This window comes from Micromys minutus (genome assembly GCF_963924665.1).
Source record: "Micromys minutus genome assembly, chromosome: 24".
In the NCBI taxonomy this organism is placed as follows: Eukaryota; Metazoa; Chordata; class Mammalia; order Rodentia; family Muridae; genus Micromys; species Micromys minutus.
In genome coordinates, this window is record NC_137959.1 from 44,156,818 (window position 1) to 44,184,218 (window position 27,401).

A 27,401-nucleotide genomic window follows, 5' to 3' on the forward strand; every position below is an offset into this window, starting at 1 on the left:
CTGTTATGAGTTATAATGTAATTCTCTGTGTTTTCCGCTGGTCTTACATGACCCCCGTGGAAGGGCCAGTCAACCCGAAAAGGCTGAGAGCAGCTGACAGATCTGCTGAGTACTTGCTGTGGAATTGACCCTGGGACACCAGGAATGGAAAGAGACGCTAAGTGGTGTGGGGACTGGCGGAAAGCATGACTGAGTTAAAGGAGGCTCAGCAGAAAAGGGTGTGGTGTCAACCAAGCAGACAGGTGAGATGTTTCTCAGCAGCAATGGCCTCGCACTTGAAGCCTCACCAGGATCTGTAGAGAGCCAGTCAGGCAGCACCAGCCCACCGGATAGTGTGGCTGAGGTGAGCCCAAAGAATTGCTGTTGTGACGTTGCTGGTCATGGTGACACACAAGCTCCCCAGTGGCATGTGTGCACATGTGCATGTATCATTCATGCATGTACCCAGGCATGCCATACTGTCCAGTCTTTTGTCCCCAACAAAGCAGCCATCAAGACTGACTTACAAGAGAAAAGTCTTATTTGGCTCATGTTCTCAGAAGTTCAAGTTCATGGTCTCTCGTCTACCTTGCTTCGTCGGGTCTGTAATGCTGTTGTGTTCCTGGCAGTAGTTCATGGTAGAGGGAGCCTGTTCTCATGACTTCTGGGAAACAGAGAGAGGCAGGAAAGAGGTGAGGGTCTGACTGTCCTCAGTGACATAATCTTCTAGTAAGCTCCACCACCTAAAGGTTTCATCACTGCCAAGGGGTCTAAGCGCCCAACCCAAGGACCTTTCGGGCCTTTGGGGAATATTCTGGGTACAGGACACAATCAGCTCTGTCCTGGGAGACAGCAGCCAAAGCAAATTCAGTGCAAAGGAATCTGGCACCACACAAGATTCTGCGCTTACAATTGGGAGCAGTTGTGTCAGGGGCAGATCTTCTTATGGGCGGGTTCAGTTTCCGGGGGCTAAGGATCACAGTTGGAACGTGCTCTCTCTCTTAGAAACTTGGCATGAAATGATGTGTGAGTGAGAGTCATAGAAGTGACCAAAGCTGGTGACATTTCAGAGGGACAAGGCTACAGGTAACAGAGAGCTTGTGGTGGTGACAGAGAAGGCTCATTTCTCTACAGTGCTTCACCCACGTGACCCTACAACACAGGACCTGAACTCAGGTGTGTAAATGTGGCACCTAGGCATGGCCTGCCTACTGAGGGGACACAGCTGAACATCATAGAGAACGCTCTGCCTGTCTTGCCTCTTTAAGGAAAGTCTCCCAGGGAGAGAGAATCTTGGGCTTAGAGCAGAAGAAAGCTAAGGTTTCGCTCGTTCAGACTCCCAGAGTGTATTCATGGTGGCAGTGGACAGCTCTCCTCAGACCATGGAGGCCTGTGTACCCTAAAAGCTACTGGGTGTCCTGAGGAAGTCAGGCTTCAGCAGAAGACACCCCAGCGCCTCCCCGGAGCACTCCCTTGTCCCACTCTGTCCCCTCCTCTCAGGAAGCCGGCTCAGCTCGGGGCAGAGCAAACAGCTAGATCTTTGGAGGAGGCACAAGACAAACCCACCATTGTGCAAGCTTGCAAGGGGACCAACAGGCTTTTCCACTTTGGAGTCTCCAGACTGAGATATTCGGCATGCTTTCTCCACTCCAGAGAGCTCAGTGTAGAGAAATACCACAAACCTCCAAGACCAAGGCATCTGGACCCTCTTGCCTCCAAAAGGCCCACTGTCCTGGCCCTCAGAATCTGTTTGACTGCCCCTCAGTGTCAATGGCACTCCTGATGGCTCACTCCAGGGTCCTGACCTCTAACTGATGTTGATTATCCTCTGTGAGTGAGAATCAGATAGATTAGCAAAGTCTGGGTGTGTCTGAGGGAGCCATCCCACAGTCAGCTGATGGACGAAGGGGAGAAGAGAGAGCACTTGTGAACTAAAGCAGGCAGACACCCCTACACACACCACCTGCAAACAGTGAAGCCCACGTGTGAACCAGAACCTCTGAAACCATGCTCCAGAATAACAGTTATTCTCTCGTTATTTCTAAAGTATGAGTATTTGGTCACAGGAATGAGAAAGCTGGCTACCAGACACGCCTCCAGTTCACTAACCCTGTTCTGTCCCTCTCTCTCTCCCTGAGATGCCCACCGCAGCCCAGGCATTGGGATTGTGCCCTCTCCAGGCTTCTCACTCCAGTCTCCTGGGCCTCCCTGGCTCATGGATCCACTCCCCATCCCCCAACCCCAACCCCCATCCCATCATCCTCATCCCCTATCCCCCAACCCCCATCCCACCCTGCTCCTCTGCTTACAACACTTCCCCAAGTTCCCCTGAAAGGAAAGGAGGTCTTGTTCTGCTGCAGTCTCCTGTTTCCAAAACCCATGGTCACTGCTGGTTGTGTATCTTCAGTTTGGTGGCTGTGTGTGTGTGTGTGTGTGTGTGTGTGTGTGTGTGTGTGTGTGTGTGACAGATACTTTTTGAGGGATTAGTTACCTGTAGCCAGAATTAGCAGGTGACATTCAGTGAAAAGCCAGACAAAGGGCTTAATTAACTGTGGCTCAAGTGAGGAATCGGGGATATCCTGGCATAAAGCCACTTTTAAATACCTGTCCTAACACTTGAGGGTGACTTTGGGCTGGAGGGCAGGGGCGGTACCCTCTGTCCTAGGGCCTGCCTATGTGAGCCTCGACCCATGCTGAGGGCTGAAAGAGTCACAGGGCCACACCACTTAGTGGTGTCTTTTATGTGGCGTTTCCAACAAGAACAAAGGGAACTTCAGATCTTCGTGGGTTCACTGGGTGTCTGGACTGATCCCACAGGCCAGTGACTCTCAGTGTGGGGGTCTCCACCCCCTCTTGGAACTAAATAACCCTTTCATAGGGTTCACCTGAGACCATCAGAAAACACAGAAATTCACAGTATAACAGTAGGGAAATTATAGTTCTAAAGTAATAGTAAATATGATTTTGTGATGGGGGGGGCACCACAACATAGGGAAATGCATTGAAGGGTTGCAGCATTTGGAAGGTTGAGATCCACTTCCCTGGACCTTAGGACAATCCTCACGGAAAGATTTTCCTAGGGAACCCGGCATCATCTCACCCTCTTTTCTCTGTCACCTTCCACAAATCGACATCTTGGAATGACCTGACCTATGGGGACATTTGTGGGTTGGGATGGGTCAGGAGCTCCTCAGTTGTCTTTGTCTAGCAGCCAATGTCACTCCACAAGGCTACATGCTGTCACAACCCTCTCCCGAAATATCTCATAGATTTTGCAATGGCCTCCAGCTCACAGCCACCACGGCCCCTGTAAGATATGCAACTGGATATGATCCTCCAATGGGGAGGTGGCACTGGAACACGAAAGGGCTGGGACCAGTGCCACCAGAGGCAAACACAGAGAACTAAAGATCTAGGAGGAACAGGAAGGCGTAGCTGAGGCTAATGACTTGTCCAGTGGAGGAGCACCTACCACCCAGGAGCTGGACAGAGAGGGACAGTTAGCCTGAGGACCTAGGCTCTTACTGCTCAGCAGGAACTTCCTGGTTCTGCCAGCTGGAAGGGCGGGGCCTGGAGATGCTTTCTGCAGCTCTGGCTATGGGGATGCGAGGCACTGACAATCAGGGTACAGGCCAATCACAAGAGCAGGTGAGAACTGGAGGGACTCCATGATCCAGAGAGACAGAGGGTCCCAGACAGAAGTGGTCTCACAGCTCCTTCCCTGTGGAAAAGGGACTCTCTACCACTCTGCCTCCTCATACACTCCCCACCCCCAACAGCCTCTGCCCCATTTGAGCTTGCTGCCTCCATTCTGTTTGGCCTTGGGAACCCTGTCAGATCTGGCTAGGGGATAGCAACTCCCACCCTGGCCGCACCTCCAGCTTTGTAAGAAAATGGGACAGTGAGACTGGAATCTGAAGGGACAGAGGTAATGAACTAAAGACAGTCTTTTCCTGGGATGTGGTCAAGTCTGCCTAGCCCCCATCCCCATCTTCTCTGAGGCTGGGAATCTCAGTGGGTAGTCCTGGCTGCCAGAAGTCAGTCTGAGGCAGGAACAGCCCCGAGGCTGCCTGCTTTTCTGGCTGAAGACAGGCTGGGAGCAACCACAAAGATCCAGGTTTCTTGGGGCTCCCCGAGAACTGCTTACTGGGCAGAAGGATTCCTGGGCAGCTCTCAAGCATACAGAAGGCTTCACACCCCTAACAGACCACAGAGCAGAAGCCAAGGGTCTGGTGCTGGCTTCAGCTTCTGCTGCCTCTGCTTAGCTCCTGCAGTAAGCCAGGAGGCTTGAGGACACCCACTCCATGCCACCCAGCACTTTCTGGAGTTTGCGGCCCCTCCTGAACGTGGCCTGCACACGTATTACAGCCGCGAGTGGGTGGGCTTGCGCTGTGCTAGTGTTTCCAACCACATAAGGACACCACTGCATTCTTTTGGATCCTGGAGGCTATTCCTGCCCAAAACTGCACCCGGCTTTGCTTAAGGAGTCAGTGTTGGGCTTGCTGGAGTTGCAGAATAAAATGCCCATTCCATCCTGTGGCCCCAGCAATGGAAACCCACTGGAAATAAAATCTGAAATAACAAAGGGACTGGGCGAGCTCCAAAGGGCTTTGGAGAGAACGTCACTCCAGTGAGTCGGAGCCGGTGCTCAAGAGCCAGCCCTGAGCTTTGGGTGGGTGGGGGCTTTATAAGAGTTTTCTTAAGAACAAGCGGCTGAGGACTGACGTGGAGACCTGCCTCACGTGCTGTGCCTTTGGTAGTGTGGAGGAAACGGGCCTCCTGCTTTGCTCTGTCCCTGTGGTGTCTCAGACTCTTTTTCTGTGAGAAAGGGCCTCATTACCACCAAAGTCCCCCTCCTACTGTCCTGACCTCACCTGCCTTGTACCATCCACTCTGGCTGTCCCCCACTCCAGTTAGGCTCTGGGGACCCTCTTGGGGTTGGGAGAGTAGCTCCCACCTCAGGTATACCTCCAGCTGTATGATGAACTGACTTGGAGGACTGGACCAGCCCTGTTTACAAAAGGAGCATTGGCTGGGGGCCAAGGCCCCTGTCCACCTGGACAAGAGGGAACATCTTTCTCCTGGTCCTAGGATCCATGGGCAGGCCTCTCTGGATCTGATCACTGTGGTATCGCTGGGGTGCAGTGGGCAGGGACTGGATGCTATGATGAACTTTAAACATCCTTAAGGGCCAACAGAGCTCATAGCATAGGCTTGGTGGCTCCACAGAACCAGGGCCTTATCTCAGGAATCACCCAAAGTACACCACGATGTAAGCTTGCAGAATGAAGGCTTGTCAAACAGCCAGTGACAGTGGCTTATATGGCTGACTTCATCACTGTGTGTAGATAGTGCCCACCCCTGGCTGGTGACATATTTGCCAAGGGATAATGGACTTCACTGTTTGAGATGGCACAGGCGTGACCTCCAGCAGAAGCTAGCCTAAGGAAACAGTCATCCACATAAGAGAGATCAGGACAGACGCTGTCAGGCTGTGGTGTCTCGAAGGACTTGTGCCAAGGTGCTCAAGGTGAGCAGGCTCCTGGGTAGCTACATCAACTGTACTTCTCCACAGTGCCAACGGAATGTTCCACGGACCAAAAAACACACCAGATCATGTACACAGCCTGCAGAGATGTCCAAATACCCCTCTCAAGTGACCCATATGACACCAGTCCTCAGCAGAATGGAGGGCACCTGTGGAGGGCATGTGTCTCCACAAAGGCCACCTTGCTCTGCTCTTACTATGCGAGAGTTCACTGAGACATCTGTGGCTGGTGACACTTATGGGAAACCCCACAAGAAACAGAGGGGCAGCTTTCTGGGAGCCCTACGATGGGTAGGAACTGGGCCCTGTGTGATGGATGGATGAATGGATGGATGGATGGATGGATGGATGGATGGATGGATGGATGGATGGAGGAATTAGGGCTTCGGTCTGTTGCCAGTAGCGGCAAGGGGTTCCAGAAACCAGGCAACGGATAGCTTACACAGCCCTCCCTCCCAAAAGCAGGTCTTGGATTCATCTGATGGCCTGGAAACAGTCCAGCTGGCCCAGCTGGCCACACCCATCCTAAAACTGCAAGGAAAAAAAGGAAGTACCCTCTCCTTGGCTGGGTCACCATGTCCCTTCCGCACCAACCAACCTGGACGGTCGGACAGCTGTCTGCAGGAGCCACTGCAGAATCCATGACTTTAAACCCTATCCACAGGGCTTTCTCCACCCGTGAACTGCATGTGAGCCAGGAGATGAGTCCCTTGCAGACAGGCTGCAGGTCTGTAAAAGCAGCGAGCGTTGGGATCACGTGTGAGCTACCACTCAGTTTTGGGGAGCAGGCAGGAGGCCAGGCTGTTCACACCTCCTCAGCTCACTGGCAGACCCTGGTCACAGAGCTTGGGCCTTTACCATGAATTTAATGGCTTGGGGCCCCTCCTAGCGTGGACAGACCAGCTTGGATGTCTCCTATGCACCCGGTGGATAGTATTTTCCCATGGGGCACGTTGTCCTGAGGGTCACATTTCCCTAGTGGTCACACTGACCTGAGAAGGTTATGCTGACCTAAGAAGGTCACACTGCCCCAGGGGCTTCAGGCCCTTTGCCCAACGCTTGTCACGTGTCCTGCTGACACCGGAAGGAGTCAGCAGAGGGGACGGGATGCTCTATGGTCCACCCCTGGCCACCCAGCCAGCCCATCTATTCTCTGTGGGCTCTGTGGCACCTGGGCCATCCTATGTTCATGTCTAACCTCCATGGGTTGCCACCTCTGCTGGTCTGAGGTCTGCAGAGGCCTTTCTCCTGTCCTCAGGACTGTGAACTGTCCTCCATCCCTTCATCCGTTCCTCCACTTTCCTCTCTTTGGGCCTCTTTGAACTTCCTCAAGGCCATGGCCCCCGACATTCTATTGCCAGCTATTCCACCCCAATCTACTGTCCCCTCCTGTCCCTAATCCTGGACAGTCAGTGCCACATTCAACCCCAGCAGGCATCTCCTGGAACCCCTGCTGTAAGCTGTGTATCAGATGCATCTCTCCACCCTAAAGCCCTCATGGCCTTACAATCAGCCCCCAGAATATTTCCCAGGTGCCTCTGGGCTGCTTCATAGCAAGTCTCACTTTCTTAACTTCACCCGCACTGGATGTGGGAGGGGGAAGATGGGAGCGGGAGAGGTAACAGGAGGAGCCAAGCCCACACAGTACTGAGCCACAGCTTGAGTAGGTGACGTACCTCTAGGTTTATTCACGAGGACATCTCCAGAGAGACTTAACTGAGGCCGGAAGACCTGTCCTGAAGTTACTGCCACAACCCCATGGGCTGGGTCCTGGACCAAATTAAAATGAGCTGAGCACCAGCGCTCACCTCTCTGCTTCCTGACAGTGAATGCCACGTGACCTCAGACTCTTGCCACCGAGCCTCCCCTGCCATGGTGAATCGCATCCTCCAACCAGGAGCCTAAATAAACCCTTCTTTCCGTAAGTTAGTCATGTCAGGGATTCTGTCAGAGCAACGGGGAAAAACTTCAACCCATGGCCTCACCTGACTTCCCTCCTTCACTGTGGCAGTCAACAGGAGGAAATGCTCAACACACTAGGGCTGGAGCTCTGTCCTCTGCAGGACTCCCAACTCCATGGGCTCCTCTGAGGCATTGTACCAGGAAGGGGGGGGGGTGAGGAAGCTACACAATCCAGTGGCCACTACAAAGGGTCCCTCGCTCAAAATTCTGAAGCCCTGAAACCCAGTGTCCTTCCCCCTCAAAAAAGACAGAACTGGAGAATATAGTCCAAGAAACGGGTGGAAGCCAAGGCCTTTCTGACCTGTGAGGCCCTCCACTCGGGGATACCCTGGCCACTCTCTCTCCAGGCCACATTACTGAGGCCCAAGGGAAGAACTGTTCACCAGGAGGGTGCCTTTTCTTCCTGACATCCTTAGAAAGTGGACAGAGAGCTGGGGCACCCTTGGGTGCAGTTAGCATTCTGATCCTTTGCCCATTTTTTTTCAATGAGTTCTTTGTTTTCTTGAGTTTCAAGAGTGCTGTGCGTGAGAGAGAGAAGCCAGTTCTCAGAAACATGATGTGTGGACGTTTCCCCTGCTTTCTGTTTCCTCAACGGCCAGTTTTAAAGTCTATAAAACACAAGAATCTTTACTTTTTCGTCTTTCGAGCTGTGCTTTTGATGCAGACTAATGTTCATCTGAAATTCAAGGTCATGTGGGTGTACTCTGTTGCCGCCGGCTTCCAGGTATATGACTTAGCATTTTGTAGTAAGTTCATGGCCTATCTCAAGTTGGCTTAATGATTGTGTCACACTGTGGGGTGGCCTCTGAGCCCTGTTCCTTCAGTGCCACACCTTCTTAATCCTGGAGATCTATGGCTTCTGAGGCCACATTGAAATTCCATCCTTGCGAGCAGGAGCAGTCTACATTTGGCTGCTTAGGAGCTATGTGCTCAGAACCTCTGCTTTCCCACAATGCTCAGCTGCTTTTATTATTGATTCCCTGTGCTTTTGAAATATTCAAGAAAATATGTTGGGTTCCAGTAAATTTGAAGCCACTGGTCTGGTCTCTTGTGTTCCAAGTACCCCATCCTCCTTGTGATGGGCATGAACAGAAACCTTGGGGGCCTTACAAGCCGCCTATGACTGATTGATGTTCATGAGACTCGGTGTCAACCCATGCTTGCCCAGGACGAGGGCAATGGGCTTTTGGATGAGAAGGCTCTCACACCACCAAGACCGCAGTGTTTGCAGTTTCTTCGACTGCAAGCTTACAACTGTCCATTCATCAGCTTTGAGACAGGGTCTCAGGTAGCCCGGTCTGGCCTCACACTCTCTATATGAGAGTGTATGACCTTGATCTTCTGAGTCTCCTGCCTCCAAGTACTGGGGTTACCTGGTTTATGGGTCCTGGGGGTAGGACCCCAGGCTTTGTGCATACTAGGAAAGTACTCTCCCAAAGGAGCCAGCCCCATCCTTAGCCCTAATGTGTTACTTTGAGGAGCTGGAGTTGCCCAGCACTGGGAACAGCCACTGTAACATGTGTGGTTGCCATAGAGGACAGGTGGCTGCACTAGGCTAGCCTTCCCCAACCTCCTCTCAGATAGGAACCCTATCTATGTTCTGGCTGGTCTCAAGGACTCAGGGGCTGCCGAGAGCAGGGCTGTCTAGCTCTTGGCTCCAGCAGTGTCTAGGCTGTTTCCACAGGCTGTGCCTCTGGTGATACCTACCAGTGATGTCAGTGATTTTTTTCTCAAGAACGTAAACATAGGGCACTTTTAATGAAAATGGCCCCCAATACTCCCATAGAGAGTGGCTCTATTAGGAGGCGTGGCCTTGTTGGAGTAGGTGTGGCTTTGCTGAAGGAAGTGTGTCTTTGGCGGTGGCTCAAGCCAGGCCCAGTGTCTTACTCTCTTTTCCTGCTGCCTACTAATCTGAATGGAGAACCCTGTTACCTCTCCAGCGCCATGTCTGCCTGCTTACCACTGTGCTTCCTGTCATGATGACAGCGGACTAAACCACTCAACTATGAGTCAGCCCCAATTCAACATTTCTTTATAAGAATTGCCATAGTCATGGAGTCCCTAGAAACTCTAAGACAGGACAGTGAGCACCAGTCATGTGCTGGAGGAAGCGAAGGCAGACACAGAGTGTGAAGTTTGTCGGGGGCTCTTTTCCTTCCATAGAGGGAAACAGGAAATAGCCAGACTGGGGTCCAGCTCCTCATCCACTCTCAGCCCAGCACCCTAACCCCCAGCCTCCCGGTTCAGGCTTCCTCTTTTCATCACCAAGAGCAAAGATGAAGCAAGAGCAAGGAGAGATGGGTGTTTTATCAACAGCTCTCAGCGAGCACAGCAACTTCCAGTGAGATCTGCCTGGGGGTTGAGACTGTGAGCTTTGGGGACTGTGTGGCTCCTATTCTTTAGGAAGAGTGTCTTGCTTCATGTGGTGAGCTTCTCAGTATTTCTAGGTGGCCCCTGTGACCACAGCATAGAAATCAGACGCTTGCCCTGACACTTTTTCCTCAGGCCTCGTCTAGATTCCAAGCAGCTGAAATAATTGAGTGTGTCTGGGGTGGGGAATTCCTAGGCTATTTTTCATAGCGCCTTTCTTTGCACTTGGGTCTGACCTTCCAGCCTCTACTGTCTGCAGGGAGAGAAGCCTGGTCCTGAAAAGTATCTGTGACATACCGGGCAGCCATCCGTAAGAGCATCTGCCAGGACTGCCTTCTGGGTTTCCATCTGGGCCTTTGTCCACTTATTTTTTTCTTTTCAATGCAGGGATGTGAGGGCCACACTGGGGTGGGCCCCCTCTTCCAGGTTGGCTGTTGAGCTCTGGAATCAGGGTGAGATTTCAGCGAGAGCATGCCCATGCCATCTCTCAAGTCCTTGTGGCTACTGTCCTAACAGAGGAAAGAAGAATGTGGGAAAACATAACTGCAGTGCATCCTCCCCAGGGAGGCCATGGGGTGACTCACAGGAAGGAGGCTCATCTTGAAGAGCACCAGTGTAAAGCTCAGGGAACACCATGTCTTTGAACCCGGAGCCAGGCTGAAAGGGACTATAGAATGACTCAGTGTCAAGATAAGAGCAGTCAAGGGTTGGGTAAAGAGTGGTAAAGACTTCTGCCTCAGAAGCAGGAAGCTGGGAATAGAGTGCTTTAGGAACCACACCAGAAAGAGAGGCATGAACAGGTCCATCCGCATCTAAGGGAGACAGCAGTCAGTGATCTCAATGGGGAAACATGGGCTGGGATCATTAGATGAAAGATGCATGGATGGATTGAAAAGTGAATGAGGGAAGGAGGGAGAAATGGATAGGTAGAGGGTGGTGGTAGATGGATAGATGATGGATGGGTGGATGGATGGATAGATGAATGATAGATGGACGGATGATGGATGGATGATGAATGGGAGGGTGGGTGGATGGATGGATGGATGGAAGGATGGATGGGCGTATGGGTGGGTGGGTGGGTGGATGATGGATGGGTTTATGGGTGGGTGGGTGGGTAGATGGATGGATGGATAGATGATGGATGTGTGGGTAAGTGGATGGGTACATGGATGGATGGGTGGGTGGATGGATGGGTGGGTAGGTGATGGTAATGAAGGATGGCTTATAATGGCTGAATGGTCAGTGGATGGAAGATAGAAGGTAATGGGTGGAGATGCAGGTAGAAGTCATTTATAGTCTTTGTGGTGGAATGCCAGGGAAGAAACATTTGGAAGAAATAAGTCGTGGTTCATCCCCTACACTGCAGTGCCCATCAGCCTACATACATTGAGCAGAGGGCTTGGTGCAGAGTGCATTTAAATAAAACCTGATATGATGGGGCCGGAGAGAGCAATTGAGATCTTAATGTTCTTGCAAGAGACCTGGGCTTGACTCCTAGCACCCATATGGTGACTCACAACATCCTATAATCAGGTCCAGGCATCTGATGACTTCTTACAACATCTGTGGGCCCTTGCATGCTAGTGGTGCATGGACAACAGCCAGGCACACACAGAAAATGAAATAAACACACTAAAAATTACACGTGAGGTGTCAGCCACCTGCCTCTCACTTGCTGAGCTCCAGCCAAAGGAGAAGAGGGTAAGGAGGTGCCACACCATGGTTCGTACAAAGCAGACTGCCCGCAAATCCACCAGTGGTAAGCACCAAGGAAATTACTAACTACAAAAGCCGCTCACAAGAGTGCGCCCTCTGCTGGAGGGGTGAAGAAACCTTATCATTACAGGCCTAGTACAGTGGCACTCCGGGAAATCAGAGGCTATCAGAAGTCCACTGAAGCTCTGATTCAAAAGCTCTTCTTCCAGTGTCTAGTGCGAGAAATTGCTCAGGACTTCAAGATAGATCTGTGTTTCCAGAGAGCAGCTGTTGATGCTTTTCAGGAGGCAAGTGAGGCCTGTCTGGTTGGCCTTTTTGAAGATACCAGCCTGTGTGCTATCTGCCAAATGTGTAACAATTATGCCAAAAGAGATCCAGCTAGCACGCCGCCTACGCGGAGAAGATATGTAAGAGTTCACTGTGAGAGGAAACAGCTCATTCGTTTAAAAAAAAATTGTTTTCCTCTTCTTTCTGTTATCAGTAGTTCTGAATGTTAGATATTTTTTCCATGGGGTCAAAGGTACCTAAGTATATGATTGTGAGTGGAAACACAGGGGACAGACTCGGATATTGGCAGTTTCTCCATGTTCATCTGTGTGTGAATTTTTAATATAAATGCAAGATGTAAAGCATTGATGCAAGCAAATGTTTCAGCGAACACATTTCAACAGTTCGGCTCTATAACAATTACAAATAAGCATGTTAAAAATTTCTGGACAAACCAGTATTTGGGTTTTTTTAAAAAAAATAGTAAATTCATTAATGGCAACTAAACGGTGTTTGTAGCATTTTTATCATCCAGTAGATCCCGTCCACTCACTCGACTTTCCTAACTGAGTTGTCCTATGTGCAAGTACATGCTTTTAATGTTGTCTGTCTTCTGTGCTGTTCCTGTAAGTTTGCTACTAAAGTACCTTAAACTTAAAAAAAAAAGGAACCAAAAAAAAAAAAAAACCCAAAAAACTGCCTGTGAAAAGAAACTGGGCATCGCTCGTTGAGTTACTTACTCATTACTGTGAAAAATGCCTGGTTGAAAATTAAAAAAAAATCTTAACGGGACTGGAGAGATGGCTCAGTGTTTAAGAACAGTGGCTGTTCTTCCAGAGCCCAGGGTTCAATTTCCAGTACCCACATGGCAGCTCACAACGGTCTATAACTCCAGTTCTGGGGGATCTGACACCCTCACAGTCATACATGCAGGCAAAACACCAACACAAAATAAAGGTGAATTTTTTTAAAAAAATCATCTTGAGGAAGGTCCAGTTCAAAGTCCATTCCTCGTGGGAAGGAGTCAGGCAGCAGGAGCGTCAGGATGCTGGGGTGCTGCATCTGCAGTCGGATGCAGGGAGGGGTGACTGCAGGTGCTCACCTCACTTCCCATCTGGGACCCTACCCTGTGGAATGGGTACCACTCATATTCGGGGTGGGTCTTCATGCTCAGCCAAGCCTCTCTGGAAAGCCCCTTCCTGGCGTACTCGGAGCTGTGCTTCCATGGCGATTCTAAGTTCAGTCAAGCTGACAGTCACGACCGCCTCTCTCTTCAGTGGGAATGCATGGTGGCCAGCCATTACCGAACACAGGCCAGGTGCTGCTCAAGGAAATAGTCAGTTTCTTAATGAAACCCCCAGTGCTGAAGGCTTTATGCTCACAACAACTAAAACCACAGAAGTGGCCAGATCTCCATCCAGATGAACAATGTGGATCTTCTCATAGCATGAAACCGTAACCTTTAAAGGAAAAGATGCTTCAACCCCCGGAAGCAACAAGGATGAGATGTGAGGATTGTGCTAAGAGAAGTAACCAGTCATAACACCCTAGGGTCTGGGGAGATGACATCTCATGTCAACCTCTGGTTTACACATACACAGGGCGTGGGGATGGGAATGAATCCAACACTGTGAATCTGCTTTAGTGCACGTGCACACACACACATGTGCACACATATACACACACATACACTTGCACACATGAACACATGCATACACATGCACACATGCATGCATGCAGACATGCACACACAAATATGTACATACACAGAGAGAGGGAGAGAGAGAGAAAGGAGAGCCACAGAAAAGCTGGGGCTAGGGGTGTGCCAGGTGCATTTAGTGTGGTCAGACTTCTGTTAGGGGTGGAAGAGATCTAAGTGGACCATGGTGAAGATTGTGAGACATCACTAATGCACTTTAAAAGTAGGAAATCTTAAGTATAAGTCTCATTAAAAAACCATGTTCAATGACGGAAGGTGCACAGAAAACACTCGAGCAGCTCACTCTACAGCTGGACCGAGGCTGGTCAGGGCTCGCCTTGCCGTGTGTCGGCTATACTTAGGGGAAAGTAAGGTTGGGACAGGGTCTCACTATATAGCTCTGGCTGGCCTTGAATTCACAGAGATCACCCTGCCTCTGCCTCCTGAGTACTGGGATTAAAAGCATTTGCTACCAAGCCCAGCAAAACATTAAAAAAAAACAAAAAAATCTCAGCTCTGTTTAGATCTGCTCTTCCTGGGGGCACTTTCCCCTCCGAGCCTTTGTGTGTGACTCACCACATGGATTTCAGCCCTCACTCATCACAACGCGGCTCCTGAGAATTTCCTCATGGGCCCCATGTGGTCTGCAGACTGATGCCGGAAGTTGCTTCGGGCCTATGCTACAAGTGTGAGCGTACACACTATCTCGCCAAAGGACTTGGGGTGGGGTGGGGTGGGGAGGAGAGATACATTCCCTTTAAAGTGTTCCTGAGATGCAGTCTCCAGAGAGTCCACATCTGTGGGCTGAAGACATGGAACACAGATGTTCCCATGGGCCACGACGACCTGGAAACTATTAATTGGCGGGCAGATGAGACGGGAGGCTGCGTGAGTTTGGCCATAGGGGCAGCTGTTTTTCTGTTTCGCTGACAGTCTAAGTGGTTCACACTGAAATGTGGGGCGGGGGCAGCCAGCAGCACCTGGAGGGGATAAACCAGATTCGGGCGTGCATGAGGCTGAGTGCACAGGGCCCCAGCCACCAGCCTGGTCCATGTTAATGCACAGAATCTCCAGGAGAGGGAGGAAATGTGTCTCTAGGGACATTGGCGTTGGTTCCAGTAACCAGTGTGCACTTTTAAAGCCATAAGGAATTGGTTTATCTGACAGTCTCCCGGTCTGGGTTACTGTGGTCATTGATGTTCCTGGGGCACACTGGTGGGGGAGGGGGGCAACCCTGAAAGCTTTAAGGTCCTATGATTTCGGTCTACATCTCTGACAAGACTGATAAAGGCAAGAGTCTCTCCTCCCATTACAAGGGCCATGGGGAGGTACTGCAATGCCAGTCGACTGGCTGGGCTGGAGCCTGGAGCTCTGGTCCCCAAGTCAGTTCACCCTTACGCCCATATACTCATAAAGACACGTGTCATGTTACTTTTTCACTTCCCGGAGTGGCTCCCAGGACCCCGGTGGGGAGGGAAATGTCCTGGCAGGGACTGGCTTCTTCCCGCATCTGGTTGTGTGGAGAGGAGCTGAGGAAGTTGCAGGCAAGGGGCAGAGAGCCCAAAGAAGGGGCCAGAAGGCAGGGAGGGCAAGAGCCTCAGGTCATCTCTGCTGGCTCAGGCTGGAAGGTGACATCCAGAATCCTAGAAAATGGAGGCCAGAGATAGTCAAACAGACTCTAGAAAATCAGGGGCCTCCCTTGGAAATGCTCAGAAGTGAGGCCACCTGGGCCTCGGCATCCAGGCCCCTCCCAATACACCCCCCCAAGGTAGCCCCGTACAGACACTGGGCAATCCCTCTGGGACTCTGCAGCATTCAAAATGCTTAGCACACAGAGCTAAGCACACAGCTGCCATGGGTCTGTATCCTTGGTGTATCCAGAGGTAGATGGGCGTGCGCAGGACAAGACTACAAGGATCTAAACATGGTCCTGAGAACATGGGGTATCCCACCCACACTCAGTAAGTGAGGTGCACTGTGGGAGGCATGCCCCGAGGAGTAGGAGGGAATCCGAGCACTTTCCATGAGTACCCCAGAGCAGAGCTTCCCTCCAAAGACCTCTAAAGCCCTTACGCTTTGTGCCATGGGGTCTATACTGAATTGTGTTTTGGGAACAGGCAATACCCACATGGCTTTAATGTTTGTGTGTGATTGACAGAGTCTGTACTGAGAGCCGTGCACAGGAACCCTGCATGCAGGACTGCTCTTTGCTGGAGGGGACGAGTCAGATGTGACCAAGGATCCAGGGGTAAGCGCGGCTTTCTCTTTCCTCCGGTGTTGATTTGATTTCGGTTCCTGCCAGTTTCACTTATGGTCTGTTTGGGTTTTGTCACATGGTCACTGTGGCTTCCATTACTACTGGGGGGACATGAGTGCCTGGGCTTGTCCTGAGTATAGACTGATGCTTCATTCGCTCTGTGCTGAAGCGGGTGCCTGGGTAGTCAGTTCGAGGCTGGCTGATGTCTGTCTGCTTGTTCGCTCCATGCTGAAGCCAGTTGCTTGGGACGTTACTGTTGAGCCACTAAGCTAAAGAGAAGTGCTTTCGTGGTGTGTCCTAGTTTGTTTTGGAAGGGGTTCATTCTTCGAATGTTACATCCTAGCTGAAGAAGTCACTGGGACCTCTGGGACTGATGTGCCCACAGGGAAGCATCTGTAAAAGGAGTGGACCATTGCTATTGGGCAGGACACCTGCACACTCCTCCATGTGGTTGTGATAGCAAGATTTCAGGCAGAACTCAAAACCACTTCTTGAGTTATGACTGTGGCCTGCAAGGTGCAGTCACTGCCATGAGACAGAGCTGCACCAGAAACCTGGGGACAGGGCTGGCCATCTTGGGCATTCCCCATCACTAATACCAGCAGCTTCTGCAGCTCCTCGGTGGGCTGTGTGACATGTGCCACATCTATAAAACACCCTCTCAACAAAACCTTCTAGGTCCTTTCTTTAGGGAGGCCTAAGAAGGGAAGCTGTCATGGGAACATGGCTGTCCTGACAGCTTCTAACTCTCTGAGTGGACGTGCTCTGTCCCTAAGGCCTTGGTGATCACCTGAGGGCGAGGGAACAATGCAGACTCATCAGCAGTACAATGGTCACAGAGGCCTGACGTTTGCCAGCCTAGATGGTTGGTCCTGTCCCCTAATGGCTCAGGGCATTGCTGTGCAAACTGTTTGCTTTAGTTGTTGATTTTTATTCATTAGAGCAACTCAGTGTTGGGAGATCTTCTGGAAAGGTTACCAGAAACTTTCTCCCTTGGGAATGTTAAAGTCACCAAGGGCCACTGCTGTGGAATTCATCTACTCAGGGCCCTGACACTCCAGTAAATGACCTAGAAGACAACACATGCCGAGTTTCAACTAATGTCCCTCTGGCCAGAGGCTGCAGGTGGCACGAGTAACATCTGCCGTTCACTCTGAGACAATGACAGTCAAAGATGACAGAGACAGCAGGATGGAGATGTCAAAGGAAGGGGCGGGGCTACCGTGTGTGCTCATGAGACTAGGTTCCTGTGGGGTTTACCATGCAGGTCTGCATCCTCTCTTAGGATGTTCTTCTGGTCAGATAATGAGAACAGTTCCAGTGGCCTATGGTGCCTGCCAGGTGATGTCCCATGCCTCTCTGGCTTGGCCTAGAGCTCTTAGATGAAACTTGAGTCCCTAAGACTGGGGAGCGGAAAGAGCCTGAAGGTAGAGGTGCAGAGGGGGCGGAGACTCTGGACTCTGAGTTCTTGTGGAAGAAGGCTTGCTTCCAGAGATGGCTCAGATGTCTTTGGCTGATCATGAATGGTGTTCTGCCTGGAGGAAAGAGGGTTCCCCTCAGCTTTCTCAGAGTTCTCAGAGCCCAACAGGAAGGGTGAGTCGGGAGCCCTCTTGAGGGCTGGCTCGCCCCCAGACCAAGGGCAGCTGAGCTTTTATTCCAGGAGACAGGGTGGGGTCAGGTTCCCTGCCCAGGTCACAGAGACACACAAATTCAATGCCTCATCTCAGGGACTTTAACCATTTAGTATAGTCTTAGTATGCATCCATCCCACTGTGTGGCAGATCTTTCTAGGCTTTGTAACAACCATTCCCTGCAGGGCCCGGGCAGCAGCAGCAGCACCCTCAGCCTGATTTTAAAGTGATGCTAACCAAGATCACTCAGGTGTGTCCAGCTCAACCCACTTCTGTTGTCTCCTCTGGCCTCACCACTCAGGCCCCTGACTGCAAGCAGGCCTTGTGGCTCTCCTCCCTCTGAACTGTGAGGCAGGGCTGTGCCACCAGAGGGCAGTGTTGGGGTCTTGGGAGTGCCTGTAGCTGGGAACCAGGTAGGTGACCTTCTCTTAGGCGACCTTGGACTTGGCTAGTGGTTGCAGTGAACTTCTCTGCAAGGCGCTCCTGTCCTTCTGAGATAAAGTTCATCCCCTGGGGCTCAGTCACCTTCAAGGGGGCAGTGGCAGAGAGGGCCATCTTTTCTGATCACTTTCAAACCGGTCCATGTGTTGCCTCAGGTGGGGCTTGCCCTGAGCAGTGTGCTCAGTGAGGAGATGCAGGAGTCACTTGTGGCTGGGCTTCCTGTGATGTTTTCAAGCCTGAGATTCCTTTTGCAGGTTCCATTTTACCCTCAGGTTGTTGTGGATGTGAAAATTCAGGGAAGAACAGGAGTGGGGGAGGGGCAAAAGAGTCTTGGAGCAGCCAACATCTTCTGTGGCACCCCCCCCCCATTTCTGAGCAGCACACCCCAGACTTAGTTACGTGTTCTACCCATCTTCTTTACTTTGGTTTGTCTTCCCCAAATCCAAAGAGCAGATGTTTGCAAGAACCAAGAAAACCGGCTAGTTAACTAGTTACTTCTAGAGTTAGGAGGGATGAGCATTGGTTATTACCCTGGTGTGAATAGTCCAGAGACTGGCTGCAATGTTACCAGAACCAATCAGTTCGGGGTCCAGAGCCCAGAACTTCTTTCTTGAAAGTCACAGGATTAGTTCTGGTGACTGTGAGCCCCACAGAGTAGCATTTGGCTGAAAAGGAGCACCCGCTGACTCCCGTGACTCAGTGGTCCAGAACTTAGGTGCTGAGGAATCAAATGATGCCTTCAAGATTCCTCTTCCCCCTCTCTCTCCCACCTCATCCTGATGTTTGGGACCCACAGGACCCAGGCACCACCATATACCAGCACTGGGGACATGTGGTGTGGCCTGTGGTCAGGGGGCTGTGTAGCTCATTTCACAAGTCACGGGGACCTGGGGTCGTGTAAGCAGTGCCCTCGGGGCTCTCTGCACCTGCTGTAGCCATGTGCTCACTGCCACGTTCCTCTTCTGCCCACCCCTCCCTCTGTGGAAGAGCCAGACGTCGGCAGCCTGCTGTCTGTCTGCAGGAGCCAGTGCTGGGCTGTCTTCTGGCCACAGATCTGAGACGTTTGCCATCAAGAGAGGACATATCCTGTCCTCTCCTCCCAGCCCTTCACCTGGCCTGGGCTCCTGCCAGGGTTCTGTCAGACAGGTATGAGAGGGAAATAAGGGCTGACTGTGCCAAGAGGCCGTCACTCAGCCGGGCCGGCTCGGGAGTGGCACAGGTGAGCTGAGCATTTGCGTGGAGCTGTGTGTCCTCAGTTCTGTGTGGACAGATGGCAGGTGCTGCCCAGGCACAGCTCCCCCCGCCCCCCAGTCTGACCTGCATTTCCACCTCTGCATGTGCTCAGTAACATGTGCTTCCTGGGCCTGGCTCCCACCTGCCTGGCTCCTGTCCAGGTCTCGCCTGCTCCCAAATTGTGTTCTCTTCATTGCTGAGCTTTGAGAGGCACCTCTCTTTTGCTCTCTGCATCTACAATGCTGCTTTGGGGTCCATGGCTCCTGGAGGTTGAACTCTGGAGAAGGAAAGGAGCCAAGGGAAGGTGCCATCCGACTAGGTGTCAGCAGTTAAGGGGAAGCACTGCCTTGTTGCCCTCCAGGCTGCCTTTTGGCTTTCTTGTTATGGTTTCTTTTTTAACCCGTTCACACTACACAATATACAGTGTATTCAAATGGAGGCAGGGATCCCGCACAGCCATGAGGCACAAGGACCCACTGCTTTCCCGAGGCTACCGCGTCCTGCACGTGGCATCTGGTTTTCTCTCATAGCCTTACTCTACGAGCAGAGAGCCTAAGTTTGTCATTTTCTCTGTGTTTAGACTTTACCAATGATGTCTCCAGGGAGGTAGCCGACTTTACCCCCAGAATGTTCCCTTCTGTATAATGCATCCGGGCTGTTGTCTATGACCCAAGAGCTGTTTGTCTGTCCGGCTGGGTGGCAGTCTGTCGTGCAGGTGCTCTCTGCTCAGTCTCTCAGTGGGTCACAGGAGTCTCTAGGGAGGACCCCGGGGCTCTGTGGAAGTGTCCAGGGGGTTCTCCTAGACCTATGTGAGTGTGACTTTTGGGGGATGGTCTGTGTGTGCCCACAGAAGACACTGCAGAAATTGGTTTAGGGCACCTGTGGCGCCGGGTGTTCTAATCGGCCGTCATTAATGTCTCGTTTACTTTTTCTATGTAGTGGTATCAAAACGGTATTTGATTTTAAAGTTGGCTTCTTTGCTGCTGTTGTAAGTAGACTTCTCTCAAACTGCTCTCCGCAGCTTGTGATGAGAAACCCTCTCAGATGCGCTGCATTGTTCTTTCTGTTCCTCAATGTCACATGCTCAACCTGGCTCTCCAGCCTTTGATGTCCTTGTCCTAGACACTCGTGCATGTGAGCGTGCGCTCCTCAGGAGGAACTTCTGTGCCTGCACTCAGGTGACCACAGTCCTGCTGACTTGATGATGCTCATGTCGCTGTGACTTGAGGCCTGTCAAGTTCTGTCATCTCCTTTTCCTTTGTTGCAGGTACTTCTGTGTGTGAGTCCTGGGGCACATGCCCTGGTAGCTTCCTGGGGGGAGGGCAGGGAGGAGGGACGAGGGACATCTGCTGAGGTGGCCTGTGTCTCCCTGAGTCCTGGTCCTCCTCCGTCACAGTCGGCTTGTCCACTGTGAGGTCTGACTCCTGCGTGTTTGCTCACTGTCTTGATGGAACATTAAGCTGACCTGAGATAACCCCTCCTCCAAGAGGCCTCCCTTGCGTGCCAAGTTCATTGCCCACCACTCCTCTGCGCTAGCTTGTAGGATACTCTGTCTTATAGCGCTGCGCACTGGCCCAGGACCTTCCTACCTGACCCCTGCTGTGAAGATGAAGGCGCTGAAACCCTGTTAGCTAGGAAGGATGCAGCCCCAAACTCCTGACATCAGGATCTTGCACGCACTACGGTAAAGGCTGTGCAGAAAGGGGCTTTCGCAGGAGGTGACAGAGATGTGTGAAGGACAATGACAGCATTTCATAGAGGGAGGTCACAGACAAATCACCCTGGGCGCCAGGATCATCCAATCATTTCAGGAAAAGGAGCCAGGGGACAGAAGTCTGACAGTCCAGTGTCCTAGGTGATTCTTCAGTGATGTGAACAGAGGGTCGCAGTCACAGCGGTGATGGGGGTGATAACCACGGCGACGATGGTGAACTTGGCGATGGTAATGATGGAGGTACTGATGATGGCAGTGGCCATAGGAATGGTGGGGACAATGACGGAAAAACAAGCCGGCAGCCCCAGTGGGTGAACACCTGAGCACCCGTACCCGCACCATGCCAGTGCTACTCAAGAATGCTCTCCCGAGTCTCCACTTCCGGTCCGTGAAGAGCTGAGCCGCCAGCTTCATGAAGAAACTAGAACAGGCGTGTGGCAGCTGGTAAATAGCTCTTGCCCCAGACATCAGACCCCAGGGACAGCATTCCTGAGCTCTCTTGCTCCATGGGTCTAACGCCCCTGGTAACTGACGTCGGAAACTCCCAGACCGGGCAGTACGCATGGTCAGATTCATAGACCAGACCCACGGGTCTCTAGCCTGCCTCCACTGCGTGATTTACACAGAAGGAAGAGGGAGCTGCTTGCAACACCACCTAGCCAGGGGTGGCTGTCACTGTCACCGTGTGCAATGACATTCCCAAGTGTCTGGAGTCTGGGCTGTGTCACAATCCATGGAAGACAGACTCTTCCCAGACGTTCCTCGGGAAAGTTGTTTGTTCCTGTGTCATAACCATTATGTAGCGCCCACGGACCAAAGAGCTGCCCACAAGGCGACCCCAGCTGAGGCAGTCACAGCCAGGGGGCCAGCAGCCCCATGCTGACTCACGCCAGCTCCAGCTCACAGACGCTGCGAGGCCTCCATACCGAAGGGCTTCCCTGTGCTTTTGTTCAGAGTCGCCTCTCGGACTTCCCACTTGCTGGAAAGCTGTACTATAAAAGACATAGAAGACACACTATGTGCAGTACATAAGGAGACACACTATGTGCAGGACATGAGGAGACACACTATGTGCAGGACATAAGGAGACACACTATGTGCAGGACATGAGGAGACACACTATGTGCAGGACATGAGGAGACACACTATGTGCAGAAGAGAGTGGGCCTTCGGAATTCTTAGAGCTGCTCATTCCCAGCCCTTTCTCGAAGCCCTCGCGTTACATCCGCTGTCTTCAGGGTGGTGGTGTCTCAGGGCCACATTTGGCTCTGTGCAAACAGTGAGAAGGCGCAGTGAGCCACACACTCGGTCACGTGTTGGTTACTAGATTCTTAACAGGCTCCTTAAAGCTCCAGGGCTCCCTGACTCTGCAGTGCAAGTAAATTAGTACTGAGAAGCTACGGGGTTCTGACTCCAGGTCCCTACACCACATGGCTGTGGTATCTTCCTCCCCTACCCCAACGCTAGGCAAAGCCTCCGCCAGGCCAGGTGTTAGCCAACCATAACACTCACCCCCCCTTCCTACACTGAAGATTTCCTCACTGAGTCTTCTGGAGGCATGAATGAAGCAGTGAATGAATGAATGAGTGAGTGAGTGAACTCACATGTCACAGGCTCTCCCTCTGTTGAACACGGCCTATGATGCCATGTTTTCAGGGCCATGTCCCCCTTGGCTTCTGTACATAGAAGCTGTGCCTGCTGTCCCCGGGGTGGGCACTTGATTATGTTACTGCTTCAGCCTTGGTCATGTGTCCTGCCCACAGTGGCTCCTGCCATGGAGATCTCAGTCACGTGGTAGCTGTAGGTGGGCCACGATATGCTCACCTGCAGTGGGTCGCCTGGTCACCCTTCTCAGCCCCGGCCAGCAGAGTTCCCACCTTTAGGGTTGGATGCCCCTCAGGAGTCTCATGTCTACCTGATGCTGTCCCCCAAGGTCCTGTCCTGCACCTTGACCCACGGCTTCAGGGTGGGTTTGATCTGGAAGAGGATCAGAATCGTGGGCTGTCAGATTTGGGAGCAATTCCTATTCAATAAGAAGCCAGTGTGTGATCTCAAAGTAAAACAATATTAAATATCCTGACACAAGGTTTCTACCTACCTTAAACTATTTATGTTCCTGGATGAAAGACAAACATGCAGTCTTTATATGTTTAAATATATCTCATGCAGCACAATAGCTGGGTTAGAGTCTACCTTCCCATCGATGACTCCAAACCATAATTCATTATTTACGATGTTCCATCTGGGCTGCTCTCAATTCCAATTAGACAGCCCCCGGGCACTGTTCCCCTGGGTCCTAGCCCTTGGCATTCCCCTCTTGCCCCTGCCTTCTCTCTCCTGTACATTCTTCTATCCATAGTGGCTTCTTCTTTGTGGTTCTCAATCCCAGGAATCTTTGGATGCTTTGTATGCAGCTAGGATCAGAGAGTCACGCAGGCCTACGGGGAAACTAGTAGGACACCGGATAGGAGGCCTGACTGAGCATCAGGGTATAATCCCAGGATAGTGACTTGGTGTCTGCAGGCCTCTACCATCCCTTCCATGATGAAAGACTGGCCAGGGCTACAGTGGGAGGCTTGGAGTGATTGCTCATGGAAACAGTTCCCTGCAAGCTCAGAGGCAGGAGACGCTCATAGAAAGGAGCCCAAGTGGACTGTGTTGCGAAGCGTACATGAGGGGAGAATAGAGTGTGGTGTAGGGTGGCACAAGGTGACACCGTAGCCCAGGCTTGGTGCATATGGCTGAGGCTGGGCCACTGCTGCCCCTCCTGTGGCGACAGGCAAACTGTGTCTGTCACTTGCCAGTGGCCCTTCCAGCACATCACAAGTCACTTTTTCCATATATTAGCTGCTTCCAGCCCAGGTTATAAAGTTCCTTCTAGCTGAACTTAATTTGTGTACAACTCACTCTAAATCTTGTGCTCTGAATCCTCACCTGGCACCGGTCCTCCGGACTGTCCCTTGAGGGGGACAATCCCAAGAGAGTTTGAGGACATATTTCTCATTCTCTGCACAGAGACAGAGCTGAGGTGAATAACCCCCCCACCCCCCGCTGCAGCACAAATCAACCTCCTTTCCATTCTCCTGAGTCAGCAGAGATTCTCGATGGCGGGGTGGAAAGTGAGTGGGTGCATGCGCAGCTGGATGGGTGAATCGCTAAGTGAACTGATGAAGTGACTGATGAATCAGTGCCTAGGGAGGTGGCAGTGTGGGTGGAGCATGAATGAAAGGCTAGAGTAACAAGTCTGCAAAGAAGGAGTCACTGATTGACAGGTGAAGTCATTGAACAAGTGAGTGGATGGGTGGATGGTCAAAAAGTAAGTGGATGGGTGAGTGAAGGGGTGGATGTATGGATGGACAGATGGGTGGATGTATGAATGTATGCATGTATGTATGTATGTATGTATGTATGTATGGATGGATGGATGGATGGATGGATGAAGGAGTGAAGGGGTAGATGGAAGGATAAATAAATGGATGGATGGATTGACTGACAGACAGACAGACAAACGGGTGGATGAATGGACAAACAGACGGACAAATTGATGAATGGATGGACAAATGGGTAGGTGGATGGCTGATAAATAGATGGGTGGGTGGATGGATGGATAAATGGACAGATGGATTGATGGATGGACAGATCAGTGAATGGATGGATGGATGAATAGATGGATGGATGGATGGATGAACAGACATGGATGAGTGAATGAAGGAGTGAAGGGGTGGGTGGATGGATGGGTGGATGGATGGGCAGATGGATGAGTAGATGGGTAGATGGGTGGTTAATAGAGAGATGGATGAATGAATGACTGGTAGATAAATAGACTTATTCACTGAATAGATGGGCAGCGATGATCCATTACCCATGTATGTATCTTTCTTCTTGGGCCCTCTGTGCTGACCACGTCTTTTTCCTCTAAAGCATCAAAAGGATATTTCCTGTATTTCTCAACCTAATTTTTTTTCCTCTTTGGTCCTTCTTTGATTCTCTGAAAAGACCAGTGTAAAATAATCAGTCTTAAAAGAAGGCCACAGTGTCAAGTCAATATACTTGTGTGAAGCCCTGGGGTCTGGCTGTGGGTCATGGCAGGAAGGGCCATGGGATTGTGATTAAGGATGGCTACTTTAACTTTTGCTTTCTGTCCTGAAGCAGAAGTTGGACTGAGGGGACTGGTGGCCCAGGCTGAGGAGGTGACTTGCAAGGAGGAGCTCATTGACACCAGGGGAGTCCCAGGTTGTTCCCCACGTCTTCCAGGAAGCTCTAGAGCACATCCCTCTGTGAACTAAAGCTTCACAGCACTGAATCATATTGGACCAGTGACAAGGATCATAGAAATTGTTAGACTGAGACACCCGTCAGAATGACTAGCTAACCCCATATGCCATTCAGACATTGCTGGAGGCAGCTCCATAATTCGGTCCTGCTCTTTGGGCTCCCAAGATGAAGTCCATGCTTTCCCTCTTCCCTCTGTATATCTCTCCTTTAATCCCCCCTTTCTTCCTAGTATTCTTTCCTGATGCTGTCTCATTGTTTCACATAAGGTCTGGGGAATCTAAACTGTCGTCTGCATAGTTTTGCAACCCACTCAACATTTCTGCCCAGCACTTGGCTAGGTTTAACCCCCACCCTCTTAGTTCACAATCTGTTCAAGGATGCAGGCAAGACAACACGTTCTTGTAAACAAGTACAATGGGGTCATTTGTGACCCCAACCCTTGGTATACTTAGGCTAGTTGACTGTGAGTTCAGGGCTAGCCTTGACTACATAGTGAAATCCTGGCTCAAAATTGGGCGGGGGGGGGGGATGAACATTCAGAACTGTTGCTTTCCCCCTGGCTGTCCCAGCATCTAGACACTGAAAGCCATGGCCATTCACCCCACAGCCTGGCCCCTGCTGTCTCTGTGACCCAGTGTGTCTAGCAAACACCCAGCCGATGCTGCGTTAGGGCCTGTACACATACACTCGTGACTGGGACTGTCACCTCTGAAGGTTCTGCTGCTCTAGGGGCTGAAGGGTGGGGTCTGGGACTCATCTGAAGGTTTTCACAGTAACAGAAGAAGTGTCAGGAATGGCCTATGGGCTTTTGGGTTCTACAGAGTCATTGGTAGCAGTGAGATAATACCCATAGGAGACCGGAAGACCCAGGGTCTTCAGCATTCCCCTCTAACTATGGGGGATACGAGGTGTGTTGTTTCCATGGGAGGGGCTGCCTGGCAGCACCAGCCTGCTTGTGGGGGGTATAGATGTTCACTGCTGGGTGGACTCATCCATTTCTGCACATGCAGAAACACCTAGGAGACAGGGGACAAGCTTCTGGCTTGTTACCATCCAGTACGGCGTAGACACCAGGTTCTCCAATAGAGGTCTGACAAGGATGTTCTGAAAGCCTACTTATAGTCCCTGCACAGTTGGAACAGTGGACTCTGTCTTGTATCATACAGGTAGCACCTGCTGGGAGCCTAGACTCTGCATTCAGCCAGCCCAGAGGCACAGTGGCTTCTGGAGAAGAAGCTGTAACACTCTGTGCACAGGACACGTGTGATTGTGAGAGGGAGACAGCCCAGCCAGGGTCTGGTTTTGATGAGTCTCAGCTTCAGGCTGTCCACTTCACAGAGAAGGCCCCTTCCTGCACAGATCTTTTCTTGCGACTGCAATTTCCCTTTCACTGAGGCTCTGGAAACCCTGATGAGGTTTATCAGCCTGGAGGCCACTGATGATCTCCTGCCAGCTACTCCAGACCCCAGATGCGGGGTGGGTGTGTCCTGGCCTCACGGGCACATGTTCCTGAGCACGTAGTAGCGTAGATGCTAATGGTCATATACATATTCAGTGGGAAGGAAGAGGATGGTCACAAGAGACGGGGGAAATGGTGGCTATAGTGTGGCTCATTGTTTGGGACTGTTTATAATAAGCAAGGGTCACGTCGGATGGACTAAGATCGACCCAGAGCCCAAGTAGTATGTCCTTTATCTCATGCTCTCAAAATTCTGAGAACATCGTCTCTCCAAAAGAGACCTGACTCCATGGCGAGTAAGCAGCCAGCCGTGTTGGTCACCATCCCATCAGCCCCGGTATCTAGACCACAGGCATCAGTTGAAGGGAACAGGCAAACAGCTGTGGACACAGCCTGAGTGGGTGGACAGGGGACAAGGCAGCCCTGACCCCATTAGTCATCCAGAATGACTGGTGTGCTTTCAGCTCCATTCAGACCCCAACTTCCCACTGCTGAGCAGGGAGCTTAAGAGGGGTGAGTCACGGATTGGTGGACAGTGAAGCTGGTCCCACCCACCTGGCCACACCTACTTCCCACCTGAGCTCCCCAAGCCCTGCTTTCTGTTTGTATGTCTATCTGTTTACCCTGGAGGCAGCAGGTGTGGCCTCTGTCATGGCATGTGGCGAGTGGCACAGTCCCCACTTGCTCGGCTATCTAACCTGTCTGTGGAAACCTCTCTGAGGAACTGATTGGGACAGATTGGGGCTCTGGAGAAGGAACCGAGGAAGAAGAATCCCAGAACATAAAACTATTCTGCCAGGAGCTTCTAATTCCTGAGCCAGGCTGAGTGGAGGAAGACCTGAACCTCCTT